The 18448-nt window shown below is 38.4% G+C and overlaps 1 long non-coding RNA gene across 1 annotated transcript; it reads right to left on the reverse strand.

Moving 5' to 3' along the window:
• Positions 1–17545: 17545 nt before the first annotated feature.
• Positions 17546–18448, reverse strand: LOC148154692 (uncharacterized). Its single transcript, XR_015765785.1, has 2 exons — positions 18397–18448; positions 17546–17853 (listed from the first exon to the last, which is right to left on the reverse strand). It is a non-coding gene; the product is annotated as an uncharacterized LOC148154692 (long non-coding RNA).

Genomic DNA, 18448 nt, shown 5'->3' on the forward strand with positions numbered 1-18448 from the left:
AACCATCAATTATTCAGTTTTCGCTTTCGCTCTACGGCTATTAATTTGTACATTAATACATTCAGGTCCATAATTCAGTGACAACTATTCTGGGAGAAACATCCAAAATCCTGTTTAGGGTTTAAAAACGGTGTTTGATTCTCATATATTTTTAAAGTTTTTTATTCAACTAAGTGTCCTTGTTTTGCAGACAGCTCTTTTGGTTACAATGTTTTGGGAAAATAAACTGATAAACTGAAAATGATTCATAACTTTAGTTTTTTTTTAGACATTTTAAGCATTGAGAAATATACTATATCTATACTTTCTTAGATAAGAGCTTTGATATTTTTCTTTCTATGTTCAGATGTTACATTTAATTCTTTAATTTCACAGAGAGACTGTTTGAATGTGCCAAACAAAAACTGAGTGCAGTCCAACCTCTGAAATATCACAATCCAAGAGGAAATGATTTAATCTCGACCTTTTTCCCTGTGGGACATACAGAACAGAGGAACTAAAAATAAAAAAGGAAAAAACGTTTCTATGGTCACAAATGCCTGAGTTTACATTTAAAATGCTTTAAAAAGCATTTATACCAATTATGTGTGTCACATTACTGCAGAAAACCCTGAGTTTTTGTGTTTTACACCAACAGAAAGTATTTTTCTAGCAAGTAAACATATAACAAACTGAATACTTTGCAAGCGCTTATTATTATTTCTCCAAATTTAAATGAAAATCAGAGGTGGGTAGAGTCCCCAAAAATTGTACTTAATTAAGAGAAGCACTATTTCAACATATTTTTGCTCCAGTAAAAGTAAAAAGTTGTCGTCCAAGACTCAAGTAAGAGTAAAAAAACATTTGGTAAAAAGTCTACTCGAGTACTGAGTAACGGATCAAATTATCAATCATTTAATATTTAAAAATTACAAAATGAGGTGGACCAAAATATAAAGTTTGGTGGTAATTTTGTTATTTTTGTTACAAGTAACAAAAAATAAAATCAAGCAAAACAAAGATGTCTCCAAATCAATTTTTTTCACTAAAAAATGTGTGAAACTTTAACCAAAATTGCAGGTGTGTGTCTGTGTCTGATGGATGTTTGGTTAAAACATGTTTTTCATTCAGTGGGTAGAAAATCCCGAAATTTTACTCAAGTAAGAATAAAAATACTTCATAATAAAGTTACTCAAGTAAAAGTAAAAAGTACAACGTAGCAAAAATACCCCTAAACAGACATTAAAAAAAAACAAAATAAAAGGTAATTAAGTAAGTATAACTGAGTAAATGTAACTAGTTCCTATCCAACTCCGTGTACAGATAATAGACTTCCTTTAGAAAGTTACTCAGCTCTGAGCATGGGCGTAGGTTTGGGTAGGGACGGTAGGGACATGTCCCGACCAATATTCACGGGATATGAAAAAGTCCCGACCAATTTTTGCCATATTGGCTCAAAGAACTTGGATCTACGATCTTTGATTAGCAGCAACAGGCGGTGCGCGGAACGGAAGCTTCTTAGTTTGACATTTATTATGAGCCTCCGAGACCGTGTCGGAACGGTGCTGTCGGGGGGTGGGGGGAGGGGGAGTCAGTTGAATCGTCGGACGTTCTTTGATTAGCTGCAAAAGGCGGCGGCTAGCTGGGCACACGCGTCTCCTTCTGAGTCTCCGAGACCATGTCGCCACCAAAATAGAAAAGGACAGACATTAGAAGTTATTTCGCTACGTCGGCTGTAAGTACAGTGAGTGGACCCATAAGTTAGATATCTATCACGCAACGCATTTGTTGTAAAGTCCGGTGTTTAGTAAGGTCAGCACTGAATGTGAGGTAGAATAGGTCTGTTAATTATGTAATATTTTTTCACATAGGATGCTCAGACAGCAGAGCAAGGGGCAGAGCAGAACGATGGAGAGGTGGCTGGAGCTTCAGGGCTCCAGGTGAGGTGTTAGTTCTCACATCCACTAAAATCAAGTGCAGAAGCAGCAGAGATACTGAGAGAGATGCCCAGGGAAGTTCGTGGCCTATTCAATGAGGTGGAGACGCTTGTTAAGCTGTTATTGGTGATCCCTGTGGCCTCAGCGGAAGCTGAAAGAAGCTACAGTGCTTTGAAAAGGCTGAAAAACTGGCTGAGGTCGACAATGACCCAGCAGCGCCTTAACAACATCAGTGTATGCCATGTGCATCAAACAGCACTGGACCTCATTGATATCAAGCAAATTGGGCAGCAGTTTGTGTCTGTAAATGACAGACGGAGGCATGTGTTTGGTGCATTTAAATAACACATTTTGCCAGTTGATAAAGACAGACATGTTGAGCATGCAACAAACATTGCAATAATACAGAGAATTTTATTCATGTTTATTTTTTTTTGTTAGTGCAATATATTATTTTATTTTATTATTGATTTCTTCTTATCTGCAATTGTGTTTGCTGTATCCAGAGGATATTTCTTTTGATCTTACTTGTAACGTTTGCTGAATTTTGTAAAGGAAAAAGTAAAGTGTTCTTGAACTGATCTGCTGAGTATGACTGTATCTGGTTGTATACACAAGATGTATGATATGGTTATGGTTGGGGGGAGGGGCTATTAAGCCAATGTGGTTTCCCCCCCCTTCTCAAAAATGTTCGGTGCTCTTGGGCATTTCACTGTGCTGCCGGGGGGCGGGGGGGGGGGGGGGTGTCAAGGTCCCCACCAAAACTTAGACCGAACCTACGCCCTTGGCTCTGAGTAAAGCCTTAGAAAGTCTCACACAGCAGAAAAAGGCCAGAGATGTTGGGGCTTAAGTGGCCGTGAATGCAGGTTTGAGATCAAAATCAGTCTGAGTCGCTTCAGTTAGCAGGAGAAGTGCACACCTGCCACACAATAGACAAGGCCCAACATCGAGGTCACAGTAAAAGTGCATGACACAGACACTCGATTGTTATCTGCGATGTGGAAAACAGACACACGGCTCACTCTCACACTTTATACCTCTGCAAGCTAATTGGCTTGAGCGAGGGAGACGGATGGTGCAGTGAGGGTGGGACTTCCTGGAATTGAAAGAGCTGAGGAGGATTTTCCAGACGGGTTCACACATATTTTCCATTTAAGCTTTGTTGAAGGACGGCTGAAAAAAAAATCTCTGTGTCTTTTACTAAATTTGTTCAGAATAATGAATGAATCAAAAATATCTGTACTGCTTTTAAGCGTTTTTGCCTTTTTATTTTAAAAACATATATATACACTGCTCAAAAAAATAAAGGGAACACTCAAATAACATCCTAGATCTGAATGAATGAAATATTCTCATTGAATACTTTGTTCTGTACAAAGTTGAATGTGCTGACAACAAAATCACACAAAAATCATCAATGGAAATCAAATTTATTTGATTTCCATTGATGATTGATTGATTTCCAATGGAGGCCTGGATTTGGAGCCACACACAAAATTAAAGTGAAATGTTCCCTTTATTTTTTTAAGCAATATATATATATATATATATATATATATATATATATATATATATATATATATGTATATATATATTAAACACAATGATTTATTTTAACAATGTTATAGATGTTAACATCAAAATGTGTCCTTCAAATTAATCTTGTTTAGTCAAGAAGTTGTTTCTCCCGCTGCTCCTGACCGTTGGTGGTTACCATAGCAACCACTGACCGACGCTCCTGACCGTTGGTGGTTACCATAGCAACCACTGACCGACAGCTCCGCCCCCATTTTCTGTTGGTGACTGTGGTATGCTCTGCATTTTAACAAGCTCTATATTTTAGCACATATTCTAGACAAATGTAATCATATGCAGTGTTTCATGAGTCATTTTGCTGAGTTTTGTATATATTTTAGCTGCTATTATTATTGCTGTGCAATTTTAACTATGTTTAATTTTATAACTGCTAGCTGCTGCTAACTTTTGTTTGTTGCTGCTAACTGGCTGCTGGTAAGTGCTGTTAACCGCTCATTAGGAGGTTTTGCTTTGTATTTATATATATATATTGGGATGGGTACCTTTGACACAAAGGTTTCTTCCTGTAGCTCTTTTGTGTTTTACAGTATTTGTCCATCAATATTAAGGAATTATTAACTTAAAACAAGCTAGGTCTTGCTGAAAAGTTACTTTTAAGTTAGTTTTGTCTTATTTCAAGTGAACTGAAATTATTATTTCAGGTATTTTTGGTATACTTCAAAAATACCTGATAACATTTGTGCTTTTTCCCTTTTTTATTGTTTGCCATCACATTTTAGCCAATGAAAAGTAAGAAACTGCAGTTACTCAAATATACTTAATAATATGCATGAAGTAGGTCATTTTATTTTATTTTGAAAAGCTTAAAATAAAATGGAGCACTGCAGAATTGTTTACCAACCTTCCCAAACTGCCATAATAGCAAAACATGTTAGATATTTTACAAAAATTAAAAAAGTCTTTCAATAAAGCCTACCTCTTTGAAATGATAAATAAAGGGATGCAGGGCAGCAGATCCAGAGCAGGTCTGCAGGTTTTCATTCTGCAGAGCTTTTCTTTCCCTGTGGCCCCTCGGCTTTTTAGCCCCGACAAGGACTCAGGCCAATGTCATCTACCTGAAATCCCACTTTTCCTCCGTCTCCGGTTTCATTCACCGTGGGAAGTTGTAATTACAGCATAGGGTTACAGAAGTGATCAAGAAGGGATTTGGGAATGTGTCCCATCGGGACCACATTTTAGCCAGTGTGAGAAGTGGCAGGAGGGAGACCTGAAAGGTAAAAACTGTACTGGTTCTAGAAACAATCCAACAATCTAAATTGATTCAGTGATTATGGTCTTGGAAGATGAAAACAATGAAATTCTGGAGAAAAATTGTACTCAAATAAGAGTAGCACAAATCAACATACTTTAACTCAAGTAAAAGCAAAAAGTAGCCATCCAAGAAATGACTCAAGAGTAAAAAACATTTGGTAAAAAGGCATTTCAGTACTGAACTGATCAAAAATATAAATCATTTTATATTTAAAAATTATATCAGGGGGAACAAAATATTAAATTTGGAAATTTTGTGTTTTTAAAAAATCATAATGAAAAATAACCAAACCAGAAAAAAAACAGTTTCTTTTGATTCTAAACTCATGAAACTTTAACAAAAACAACAGTTCGGTGTCTGTGTCTGGTTATTTTTTTGGTTAAAACAAGCTTGTTTATTATTACTTACAGTGGGTAGAGGATGCATTATGCAAAATGTTTTGGTGTCTGGAAAATGAGCCGTTTCAAAATCCTTCAGAATGTAGCATACAAATTAGCAGGCTCTGTGCCGTTACCTAGCAATCCTAGCCTGCTAGCAAGCCTGTTGTATGTGCTGTACAATGGCTCCTGGAAATGACAAGTGCTTTATTGTTGACTTACCATCCAGAAACCACTTACTGCACTTCCTGCTGGTTGTGAAGCAGGCTCGACTTCTGCTTTTCAAAGATAAATCGATGTATGATTGCACATCTTTTTGCAGACATTTTCACCTGCCAGTGTAAACGCTGAGTTGAGTGGAGGGGAAAGCAACAGCTTTTTTTATTTAAAGTGACAAGACACCCTAAAACAGCTTAAAATAGGCAGAAAACTAAAATTTTATTAAATTTTGTGTAAAAAAAAAAAAAGTAACGAACATATTTTTTATAGTCCATAGACCTATCCTAATCTGTTCAAGGAAGCATAATAGGTCATAAGAGTAGCGATACTTCATAATAAAAGTAAAAAGTGCAATGTAGAAAAACTACTATAAGTATTTTTTCCCAAAACAGTTACTTGAGTAAATCAACCAGTAGTTGTATCTCTATAGATAATATCACATAGTTGCCGTAAACAGCCCTAATGACCCTAATGTGTCAGAAGTACTTGTGAACGTTTTCTGCCTATTAAAGACCCTTCCTTGAGAGAGCTTTATTTATTAGATAAACAGATCTTATGGCCAAAGTTTGCAGCGGATCCCACGTGTGTCATGTCAGATTCAGGGCAACACCGCCATCTAGCGACTAACAGCGGAATGATTTATTGGATCAAGCATAAATCCGTCTGCAGATTCAGGCAGGAAAGTGGGAAGTCCACGCTGATGTAAGATACCGGATGACCCTGTAAATGTCCATTCAGCGTAAAGTAATTCAACTCAAATGACAAAGTATGACGGATGTAACCCGGTTTGATTTACAGTGCTCTGCTTTAACCATGTGAAAAACAAACAAATGGACCAGAAAGATAAACCGTTCTGGCCAGTCTGACATGTGGTCAGTTCTTATCACAGTTTCTACTTGTAAATAATACCAGAAACCTCTGTGCAATCAGGCTGCGTGTTTGATTTTCTGTGCTGAAGTGTTTGTTCGTTTAAGATATGAGGTTCAAAGTTTCCCAGCTGCATGTTTGCTACAGTCGCAGTGGAAATGAAGATGGTCCATTCAGGAAAGCTGAGCTGCACCAAACTTTAACGTGGAACTGCAGGAAAAAAAAAAACAAGCAAATATTTAATTGTTAATGCATGTCACCATGAGAAAAGCCTACTGAGTTTTGCTTAAAAAACTTTTTAAAAATTAAAATCACACATTTTGACTCATGAAGTACATTTTTTATTTTTTGCAAAACAAACTTTTGCGCTTGTCAGAAATCTTTTCTTGCTATTCTAAGTTTTTGTTTGTGACTCAAAGTTTTGCTTGTGATTCTCACATGACGTCGTGGGCAGGGCCTAAAGTCACAACAAAAGATTTATGATGTGTACAAATAAGTTTGTTTGGCAAATAACTTTAAGTTCACAAGACAAAAATGAGTTAAATTTAAAAAAATGTTTTTTAAACAAAGTTTTGTTTTTTAAAAAGGAATCATTGCAATTCCAAAAGTTTCGATTACAATTTTATTTTACTTAACTGAGTTTTTTTTTTATTGAATAATTGGGGGAAAAAATTAACTTCATACTCTGCAAACCAGACCCTAAATGTACTTCGTCTGGGTTGAGTTTTTCCCCCTTTATTAATGACACTTTTAACATTATATCTATCATGGTAACTCAGGGTGAGTTATTTTTAATTCTAAATGAATATCTTTGTTGGACTTTTATTTAAGTGCTATTTTCCTTCAAGATACATTTACCTATCGCCAGAATAAATGCAATGTACATTATGCAGTAAAGGAAATTAGAAGATCGGACATATGCCCATTATGGAGATGATCGGTTTTGGACGGGCGATGTGCCTCGTATTGCATAAGCGATACTGAAGAATGACTGTTATCATTAACGATACAGGGAAGAAGCTTTTCAGTTATCTAGCTTTGCTAGCAAAGTCGTTAGCTAGCAGCTAGCTAATAGCACAACAGCCTAATGTCTGTATGACAAAAATACTGAATCGGTAGATAAGAACAGTTTTTCCTTACCTGGCTGTCTCCTCCCCTCAGTAGTTCTTCAGAGAAAGCCAGATGCATAGGCCTGTCAGTGTCTGTTGTATTTCATTACCTCTCTGCTTAAACTGCTGAAGCAGAAACGATACTTCAACGTTTTCCGTCATCTGACAAGTAGCACGTCTACTCCACTCCATTCACCAAAAATCTTTTTTTTAAAACTGATCTGTAATCTGGAACGTTCGCTATGTTGAGCTCCAGTTAGCCGCCTCACTTCACTGTGCGAGAGGCAATTGCGTCATGCATTATGGGCAAATTAACCATCGTTTCTCTGAAGTTTCCATCATTCAGTGTGAATCTGCTTTGTTCAGTTTTCTTTTGGAATCAAAAAAGGATTTGCTCCTGGTCAGGACACAGGCGCAGCAGAGCGATATCGCACTGCGCCTTTAAATGCAGCATTCTCTCGTATTTGCAGCTGTGCTGTCTCCCACAAAATAATAATTTTAAAAAGCAAATTTTTTTTGTCTCCGTTGCTCTGAGCGCTTCACAGGCGGAGCAGATTTATTCTTAAAAGATAGAAGATAGGTTTATAGATTATGCATGCTAAACGCTACTAACCTGGTAGAAGAACATTAACTGGTCTTGCAATGCAATCAAAGAAGCAGAATCAAGAATAAAATCTCCATTGCAAATGTTTTGGGTAGACTGTCACTTTATGCAGCAGTGGTAAGAGTAAACTTGTCACTGAATTCAAATGTAAAAAAAAAATATTAGATGTTAAATGTTTTCCTTATGAACAGTAATTAAGGCAAGACATTTTTAAGGGGATCCTCCGGTTCAAAATAGGTCAAGCAGATGGCTTAGAGACAGTTTCTAAATGTGACTGATGTGTGTCTAACTTCTGGAAAAATACTTAACTCTATTAAAACACTTGTATTAATTTGTTTATGGGTGTTGTCATAGGTAAAATCTTTGATTTTTACACGTATGTATGAGTTGAAAAACAGGACAAATACAAAACTTAAATGTATGCACATTTATTGACTTGCATTCTCGAATTTAGATGTATGTATGATTGAGTTGAAAAACAGGACAAAATGTTTTGTCCTGCACTTGGAAACTTGCCCTGGGGACGCAGACACAGATTGTGAAAGTGTTGATGTTCTCCTTGATCAAATTAACCTGGCTGTTGAAAGGAGCTGCGACAGCAAGGAAGATGTGATCAATGTTGAACATATCTATGAGGATTCATCTGTGGGAGAAACTTCCTCTGTTGATGGAAACTCAAAAGATAAAGACACAGATCGTGAAAGTGCTGGATCAAATTGACCTGGCTGTTGAAGCGAGCTGTGACAGCAAGGAAGATGCGGAGACAGCAGGCGCAAATCGTGACACCGCACCTACTAATGGCACTTCCGGTGGCAGGTGTCATTATGCGCCACAAGTGCCACTGTTTTCGGGACTAGCTGCCAGTGCTGTCACTGACTTCGGCTGACTTCGGCTGACCTCGGCACCTCATACTGGCACTTCCACTGACACCTGCCATTAGTGCCACTGTTTTCAGGGACACTGGTCAGTGTTGTCACTGCCTTCGGCACCTCATACTGGCACTTCCAGTATGAGGTGCACTTCCAAAAACTATTTTGCCTGTCCTGCTATGTGGTCTTAACGGGCTCAATTTTTTGTAGGGGTCTGGGACTCTTCAATAATGATTTATTAGGCCGCAAAACTGCTTCCAAAGCTAATTTGACCGACAAAAAAAAATTCAAAAATTGATAAAATTAAGTATTTTTTGACCACTCCCCAAACTTGTATTTTTCATCAGATTTCAATAAAACTTCTCTACTACAGATAAATTAGGCTGATGAATAACATAAAGGCATCCATTTTTGGCAATCTTTTAATAGTTTCCTTGATATTGCTGGTAGGAAATAGGGATTTTTTGTTTGTTTTTAAAAAAATCTAATTTTAGAGAATTTTTGACTTACACCAAAATGTTTATATTTTAAATGCATTTCATTGAAACTTCCTTCCTAGATGTCAATTAGGCTGCAGCATCATATAAAAACATTTATTTATGGCTATCTTTAGTAGTTTTTTCTATATTGTTTTACAGAAAATAGAGATTGTTTTTTTAGATTTCTTTCTTTATGGAAAATTCCCTACTATCGACTGTCTGAAAAAATGCCAAAGAAAGTACAGTTTATTATAAAAAGTGTCTAGAATTCATCATTTTAGTATAGATACAGTCACTTCATCATGCCACCACCCACATAATGATGCCCTGGGTGGTTGCCCAGGCCTCCCATATCAGAAACCGCAAAGCGCTTCATGTCCTTGTTGCACAAATCGCACAAAATCAGCACAAACCTAAACCACACAAATACAGATCATCATACATAATTCCCGTGGCCCATAAAAACGGCAGATCTAATCCACTTTTTTACATGTCACTGCCTTCGGCTGACTTCGGCACCTCATACTGGCACTTCCAGCATGAGGTGCACTACCAAAAACTATTTTGCCCGTCTTGCTATGTGGTATTAACAGGCTCAATTTTTTGTAGGGGTCTGGGACTGTTCAATAAAGATTTCTTAGGCCGCAAAACTGCTTCCAAAGCTAATTTAACCGACGGAAAAAAAATTCAAAAATTGATAAAATTAATTATTTTTTGACCACTCCCCGAACTTGTATTTTTCATCAGATTTCAATAAAACTTCTCTACTACAGAGATCTAGGAAGAGATCCAAACGAGGATATCTAAATCTTGAGAACTATATCTCAAATTTAGACACAATTTCTGAGTGTTCTTCTTCAGACGAAAACTCAGAACTCAAGGTAAGGTACGGTGGCCGACAGGTGCAAATGCGCAGCAAAAGAGAAAACATGCAAACAAAAGAAAAGACACCCCCCCGAATCAAATGCAGCAAACAAAAAAGAAAACACCCCCGAATTAGAAAACACCCCCGAATTAGAAAACACCCCCGAATTAAATGCAGCAAACAAAAAAGAAAACACCCCCGAATTAGAAAACACCCCCGAATTAGAAAACACCCCCGAATGAAATGCAGCAAACAAAAAAGAAAACACCCCCGAATTAGAAAACACCCCCGAATTAGAAAACACCCCCGAATGAAATGCAGCAAACAAAAAAGAAAACACCCCCGAATTAGAAAACACCCCCGAATTAGAAAACACCCCCGAATTAGAAAACACCCCCGAAGCAGCAATGGCGACAAAATAATTTTTGCTGTATTACACTTAAAATTACACAAATTTATTTTTTACAATGTTTTTAGGCGAGAATGTAGATGTGTAGATCTGAAATATCTGCTCGGTTCATTAATAAATCACCTACTTCCAATATTGCTCCGACGTTTTCGGAGATGTCTTCTCCCGCTGCATTAACAGCCAGCTTCACTCGCAAGCTGTCAGCTGGCCGGGCGCTCCATGTAGATATTAATAAAGTATTTAATTTATTCCTGAGCAAATGGGTTTGACTGATTAAAGTTAAGCCTTCAAACATAGTTTATTTAACTGTAATGTCTTACTACCTGAGATCTGGAGAGTATTTGAAAATGAATAATATCCCTTGTATACATTAAACATTTTAGAATCAGACAGATTTTCTTTTTACTATGGAACAACTTTTATTACAAAAGGTGAAGAATAATACAGAAATAAAGAGTAAAAAACAACTGAGTCCGTTTTTTTTACTTCGTTGCTCTGTGCTTCACGTTGTCACGGTTGCTAAGCAACATAACGCCGAGATGGAGGCTAGGCAGCTAGCCGGAGGCTACAGCTTCTCTCTTCTGGTCGTCCATATTCGTGGCCTTCGAAGGATCCGTCTTCTGTAGATCGGGCCGTTTCTCACATAGACATAATAAAAGGACAGACGCCTAATGAACCGCTCTCGTCTTATCAATACATACTTATATAAGTATACAAACATAAATAAATAATCATTAATACTGAATAATATACATTAGGCTATGCATGATTATGCACGCACACACACACACACACATATATATATATATATATATATATATATATATATATATATATATATATATAAAAAAAAAAAAAATTCCCCTCTCACCCTCCGTGGGTGGTCTCTTTCATCCTCTGAGCTCGGGTCCTCTACCAGAGGCCTGGGAGCTTGATATATATATATATATATATATATATATATATATATATATATATATAATGTTTTCCAGCCTACGAGTTCTGGTTTAAGAGTGATTCAGCAGCTGAGATTGGGTCCAAAATCCGATACGAGATTCATCCGTGCTGTGCAGTGAATCTGTCTCTCCCTTCTTCCTCACGTCGTAGGAAACCTTCAAAACAAAAACGGGACATTTTCGAGTTATCTTACGTTGACTGAGTTAAATAATTAAATAATAGCCATTGTCATCTGTGTAAACTTTGCTGGTGAATGTTATGATTTTTATAATATTGTTTCATTTCTATAGTAGGCTCTTGTATCAGATAATCTAAATGTTGGAGAATGACTGAAACATTTTAAGATTTACGGAATCTCGGTTAGCTGTCAGAGCGGGGGCTGAACACCAAGCACTATAGCTAGCATTAGCTGGTATTTCGCCAGTGGACATAAATACAGTATAGTAATATTCTAATCACAAAAATACACAGTAATATGTCCATCTTACTTGCGAAAAGTCTGTCGAGCCCTCACGTCAGTAGTCCGTCGATCCGATCAACAATATTCCGCAGTGCTGAAGGCATCTTCTGCTGTTTTGGTTGAGCAAAGCAAAGTGTATTTGCGCCGGAGCAGCCAATCGTGGGGGGGAGGGTGTACTCTTTTATTATGTCTATGCTTCGAAGGATCAGTTTCTCAGGGCCCTTGAAAGGATGCAGAGCCTGAATTCGGACACAGCTATTTTTTGTTATAGACTCCCCATAGTGGTCTGGAGCACTTCCGTTTTCAACACTTTTTGTTTGCTGCATTTCATTCGGGGGTGTTTTCTAATTCGGGGGTGTTTTCTTTTTTGTTTGCTGCATTTAATTCGGGGGTGTTTTCTAATTCGGGGGTGTTTTCTAATTCGGGGGTGTTTTCTAATTCGGGGGTGTTTTCTTTTTTGTTTGCTGCATTTAATTCGGGGGTGTTTTCTAATTCGGGGGTGTTTTCTAATTCGGGGGTGTTTTCTTTTTTGTTTGCTGCATTTAATTCGGGGGGTGTTTTCTAATTCGGGGGTGTTTTCTAATTCGGGGGTGTTTTCTTTTTTGTTTGCTGCATTTAATTCGGGGGTGTTTTCTAATTCGGGGGTGTTTTCTAATTCGGGGGTGTTTTCTTTTTTGTTTGCTGCATTTAATTCGGGGGGTGTTTTCTAATTCGGGGGTGTTTTCTAATTCGGGGGTGTTTTCTTTTTTGTTTGCTGCATTTAATTCGGGGGTGTTTTCTAATTCGGGGGTGTTTTCTAATTCGGGGGTGTTTTCTTTTTTGTTTGCTGCATTTGATTCGGGGGTGTGTCTTTTCTTTTGTTTGCATGTTTTCTCTTTTGGTGCGCATTTGCACCTGTCGGCCACCGTAGTAAGGCTCAATATGAGACCTCCTCAAATTGAGCCGCAACATCGTGACAGCAAGGATGTTAAAGAAATGGATGTCTCCTTTAAGGAAGTTCATTCTGAAAGCGAAAATGCCAGGAATGTTCTGTCGCGAGTTTATAGGTGGTTTCGCCAGCTAGGGTCAGGTTGGTAAATCTCCAACCAAGGAGTTTGCTTTTCAACTTCCTTGGAGATACAACACTTTCAGAGAGACGATTTCAAACTGTGACTTTTGAAACCATTTCAACGGATCGTGAAAATGATTCTTACTATTGGTTGGGGCCTTGGCTATCTAGTCACAAAGGGAGTTAAGAAATTACTGGGTCATCGTGTTGAAGAAGTTGCTGAAGAACCCGAAGAGGATAGCAGGTGCAGATACTTTGGTTTTGAGGAACTGATTCCTGAAGATCAAAGTGACATGGATGCTTCCGCCAACGTTGTCAGTGCCATTTCGGATGTCGTGACAAATTTGACACATTTTACTCCTGAAGATACTGTGGCTTTGGAAAGCATCTGTGGACTGTACTGGGAAACTTGCCCTGGGGACGCACACATTAATTGTGAAAGTGTTGATGTTCCCCTTGAACAAATGGTCCTGGCTGTTGAAGCGAGCTGCGACAGCAAGGAAGATGTGATCAATGTTGAACATATCTATGAGGATTCATCAGTGGGAGAAACCTCTTCTGTTGATGGAAACTCAAAAGATACAGTTCAAGATTACGCAGACCATATTGATGGCATGGATGCTGAAAAGATGGACGTTTCCTCTAAGGAAGTCCATTCTGTAAACATAATTGCTGAGGATGTTGAGGCACATTTTGAAGATGTTTCTGAGGATTCTTCAGAAGAACTACTCTCAGAAAAAGACATTGAATTAGAAAATTTTGACTGGAGGATTTTTTCTAGGAGGAGATCTAGGAAGAGATCCAAAAGAGGATATCTAAATCTTGAGAACTATATCTCAAATTTAGACACAATTTCTGAGTGTTCTTCTTCAGACGAAAACTCGGAACTCAAGGTAAGGTTCTATATGAGACCTCCTCAAATTGAGCCGCAACATGGTGACAGCAAGCATGTTAAAGACATGGATGTTTCCTTTAAGGAAGTTCATTCCGAAAGCGAAAATGCCAGGAATGTTCTGTCGCGAGTTTATAGGTGGTTTCGCCAGCTAGGGTCAGATTGGTAAATCTCCAACCAAGGAGTTTGCTTTTCAACTCCGTTGGAGATACAACACTTTCAGAGAGACGATTTCAAACTGTGACTTTTGAAACCATTTCAACGGATTGTGAAAATGATTCTTACTATTGGTTGGGGCCTTGGCTATCTAGTCACAAAGGGAGTTAAGAAATTACTGGGTCATCGTGTTGAAGAAGTTGCTGAAGAACCTGAAGAGGATAGCAGGTGCAGATACTTTGGTTTTGAGGAACTGATTCCTGAAGATCAAAGTGACATGGATGCTTCCGCCAACGTTGTCAGTGCCATTTCGGATGTCGTGACAAATTTGACACATTTTACTCCTGAAGATACTGTGGCTTTGGAAAGCATCTGTGGACTGTACTGGGAAACTTGCCCTGGGGACGCAGACACTAATTGTGAAAGTGTTGATGTTCCCCTTAAACAAATGGTCCTGGCTGTTGAAGCGAGCTGCGACAGCAAGGAAGATGTGATCAATGTTGAACATATCTATGAGGATTAATCAGTGGGAGAAACCTCTTCTGTTGATCGAAGCTCAAAAGATACAGTTCAAGATTACGCAGACCATATTGATGGCATGGATGCTGAAAAGATGGACGTTTCCTCTAAGGAAGTCCATTCTGTAAACATAATTGCTGAGGATGTTGAGGCACATTTTGAAGATGTTTCTGAGGATTCTTCAGAAGAACTACTCTCAGAAGAAGACATTGAATTAGAACATTTTGACTGGAGGATTTTTTCTAGGAGGAGATCTAGGAAGAGATCCAAAAGAGGATATCTAAATCTTGAGAACTATATCTCAAATTTAGACACAATTTCTGAGTGTTCTTCTTCAGACGAAAACTCGGAACTCAAGGTAAGGTTCTATATGAGACCTCCTCAAATTGAGCCGCAACATTGTGACAGCAAGCATGTTAAAGACATGGATGTTTCCTTTAGGGAAGTTCATTCCGAAAGCGAAAATGCCAGGAATGTTCTGTCGCGAGTTTATAGGTGGTTTAGCCAGCTACGGTCAGGTTCGTAAATCTCCAACCAAGGAGTTTGCTTTTCAACTCCGTTGGAGATACAACACTTTCAGAGAGACGATTTCAAACTGTGACTTTTGAAACCATTTCAACGGATCGTGAAAATGATTCTTACTATTGGTTGGGGCCTTGGCTATCTAGTCACAAAGGGAGTTAAGAAATTACTGGGTCATCGTGTTGAAGAAGTTGCTGAAGAACCCGAAGAGGATAGCAGGTGCAGATACTTTGGTTTTGAGGAACTGATTCCTGAAGATCAAAGTGACATGGATGCTTCCGCCAACGTTGTCAGTGCCATTTCGGATGTCGTGACAAATTTGACACATTTTACTCCTGAAGATACTGTGGCTTTGGAAAGCATCTGTGGACTGTACTGGGAAACTTGCCCTGGGGACGCAGACACTAATTGTGAAAGTGTTGATGTTCCCCTTAAACAAATGGTCCTGGCTGTTGAAGCGAGCTGCGACAGCAAGGAAGATGTGATCAATGTTGAACATATCTATGAGGATTAATCAGTGGGAGAAACCTCTTCTGTTGATCGAAGCTCAAAAGATACAGTTCAAGATTACGCAGACCATATTGATGGCATGGATGCTGAAAAGATGGACGTTTCCTCTAAGGAAGTCCATTCTGTAAACATAATTGCTGAGGATGTTGAGGCACATTTTGAAGATGTTTCTGAGGATTCTTCAGAAGAACTACTCTCAGAAGAAGACATTGAATTAGAAAATTTTGACTGGAGGATTTTTTCTAGGAGGAGATCTAGGAAGAGATCCAAAAGAGGATATCTAAATCTTGAGAACTATATCTCAAATTTAGACACAATTTCTGAGTGTTCTTCTTCAGACGAAAACTCGGAACTCAAGGTAAGGTTCTATATGAGACCTCCTCAAATTGAGCCGCAACATTGTGACAGCAAGCATGTTAAAGACATGGATGTTTCCTTTAGGGAAGTTCATTCCAAAAGCGAAAATGTCAGGAATGTTCTGTCGCGAGTTTATAGGTGGTTTCGCCAGCTAGGGTCAGGTTCATAAATCTCCAACCAAGGAGTTTGCTTTTCAACTCCGTTGGAGATACAACACTTTCAGAGAGACGATTTCAAACTGTGACTTTTGAAACCATTTCAACGGATCGTGAAAATGATTCTTACTACTGGTTGGGGCCTTGGCTATCTAGTCACAAAGGGAGTTAAGAAATTACTGGGTCATCGTGTTGAAGAAGTTGCTGAAGAACCCGAAGAGGATAGCAGGTGCAGATACTTTGGTTTTGAGGAACTGATTCCTGAAGATCAAAGTGACATGGATGCTTCCGCCAACGTTGTCAGTGCCATTTCGGATGTCGTGACAAATTTGACACATTTTACTCCTGAAGATACTGTGGCTTTGGAAAGCATCTGTGGACTGTACTGGGAAACTTGCCCTGGGGACGCAGACACTAATTGTGAAAGTGTTGATGTTCCCCTTAAACAAATGGTCCTGGCTGTTGAAGCGAGCTGCGACTGCAAGGAAGATGTGATCAATGTTGAACAATTCAACATTGATCACAATGTTGAATTGTGATCAATACCCTATCTATGAGGATTCATCAGTGGGAGAAACCTCTTCTGTTGATGGAAACTCAAAAGATACAGTTCAAGATTACGCAGACCATGTTGATGGCATGGATACTGAAGAGATGGACGTTTCCTCTAAGGAAGTCCATTCTGTAAACATAATTGCTGAGGATGTTGAGGCACATTTTGAAGATGTTTCTGAGGATTCTTCAGAAGAACTACTCTCAGATGAAGACATTGAATTAGAAAATTTTGACTGGAGGATTTTTTCTAGGAGGAGATCTAGGAAGAGATCAAAACAAGGATATCTAAATCTTGAGAACTATATGTCACAATTTCTGAGTGTTCTTCTTCAGACGAAAACTCGGAACTCAAGGTAAGGTTCTATATGAGACCTCCTCAAATTGAACCGCAACATTGTGACAGCAAGCATGTTAAAGACATGGATGTTTCCTTTAAGGAAGTTCATTCCAAAAGCGAAAATGCCAGGAATGTTCTGTTGCGAGTTTATAGGTGGTTTCGCCAGCTAGGGTCAGGTTGGTAAATCTCCGACCAAGGAGTTTGCTTTTCAACTTCCTTGGAGATACAACACTTTCACACAGTAAAAACTGCTGGGTTAAAAATAACCCAATACGTAACCCAGCGCTGGGTCATATATGGACCGACCCAACGCTGGGTTGTTTTAACTCAACTGGGTTGGGTTGAGGGTTTGACCCAGCACATTGTCAAGTCAATTTAACAAGTTAAATTGACTTGTTTAAATTGGTTAAATTGACCTAAAATTGGGTTGAAACTCATAACACAACACAAGGGTTATTATACCACTATAGTTGGGTTAAAAAAAATGATTCATAAAAACAGGATTAAAAGGCCTATGAATTTAAAGCTTATTTTTTTGCCACATGATACATATATAGAGCCAGCAGATTTCATTTACAAAAGTTACAAAACATAAGTAGTTAAATCACTTCAATTCATTTGGCTACAACTCCAGAAGTATCTGTTACTCCACATTAGAAAACATTTAATGAAAAAAGTCTGTTTTAAAGCAAACTACAAGTTAAACTTTCAGCCATTAAACAAGGAGCATTTTTAACGACACTTTAGCATTTTTGCCTGTCTCCCTGCATGAGGACATACGGGTTGTCACATTTTGTAGATGTGCCACCAGGTTTGTCCCAACCTGATGGAGAGAGAAGACAGAGAAACAGGCCATTAGTGATGCACTTATTTAAACAGCAAAAAATTTGAGCATGATTCAGAGATGAATGTTGACTTACAGGCTGGATATCAATGAAACCTTCTGAACTTCCAGGTTGATGGGTCTGAAACTCTTCTCCCAAATGTGTAAGGTGGAGCAGGGAGTAGAACTGGCAGCAGCGTCAGGGCTACATTATTTTGTCAGTCTGGCAAACATAAGCTTGTGTTAAAATGTTAAATGTTAACAGTTTAGAGAACATCTCTTGAGCTTCAATACCTTAAGGGAGAAAATTCATGTTGTTGAGAAGATGGCCGCTCCTTTCTCTTATGGCCATACAAAAGATCTTCGTTGAGAACAAGAGAGAGAAGACACAAAAACAAGGCCGTTAGTGAATTTAAAGGTAAAGGGCTACATTCTCAAAAACTAATTTCTGACTGATTGTAGTTTAACACAAAACCTCACTATTGAATGTGATGCAATTATTTAAACGATTTGAGCATGATTCAGAGATGAATGTTGACTTACAGGTTGGATATCAATGAAACCTTCTGAACTTCCAGGTTGATGGGTCTGAAAC

This window comes from Poecilia mexicana, unplaced genomic scaffold (assembly GCF_051168715.1).
Source record: "Poecilia mexicana isolate PSO_F unplaced genomic scaffold, ASM5116871v1 scaffold_17, whole genome shotgun sequence".
NCBI lineage: Eukaryota > Metazoa > Chordata > Actinopteri > Cyprinodontiformes > Poeciliidae > Poecilia > Poecilia mexicana.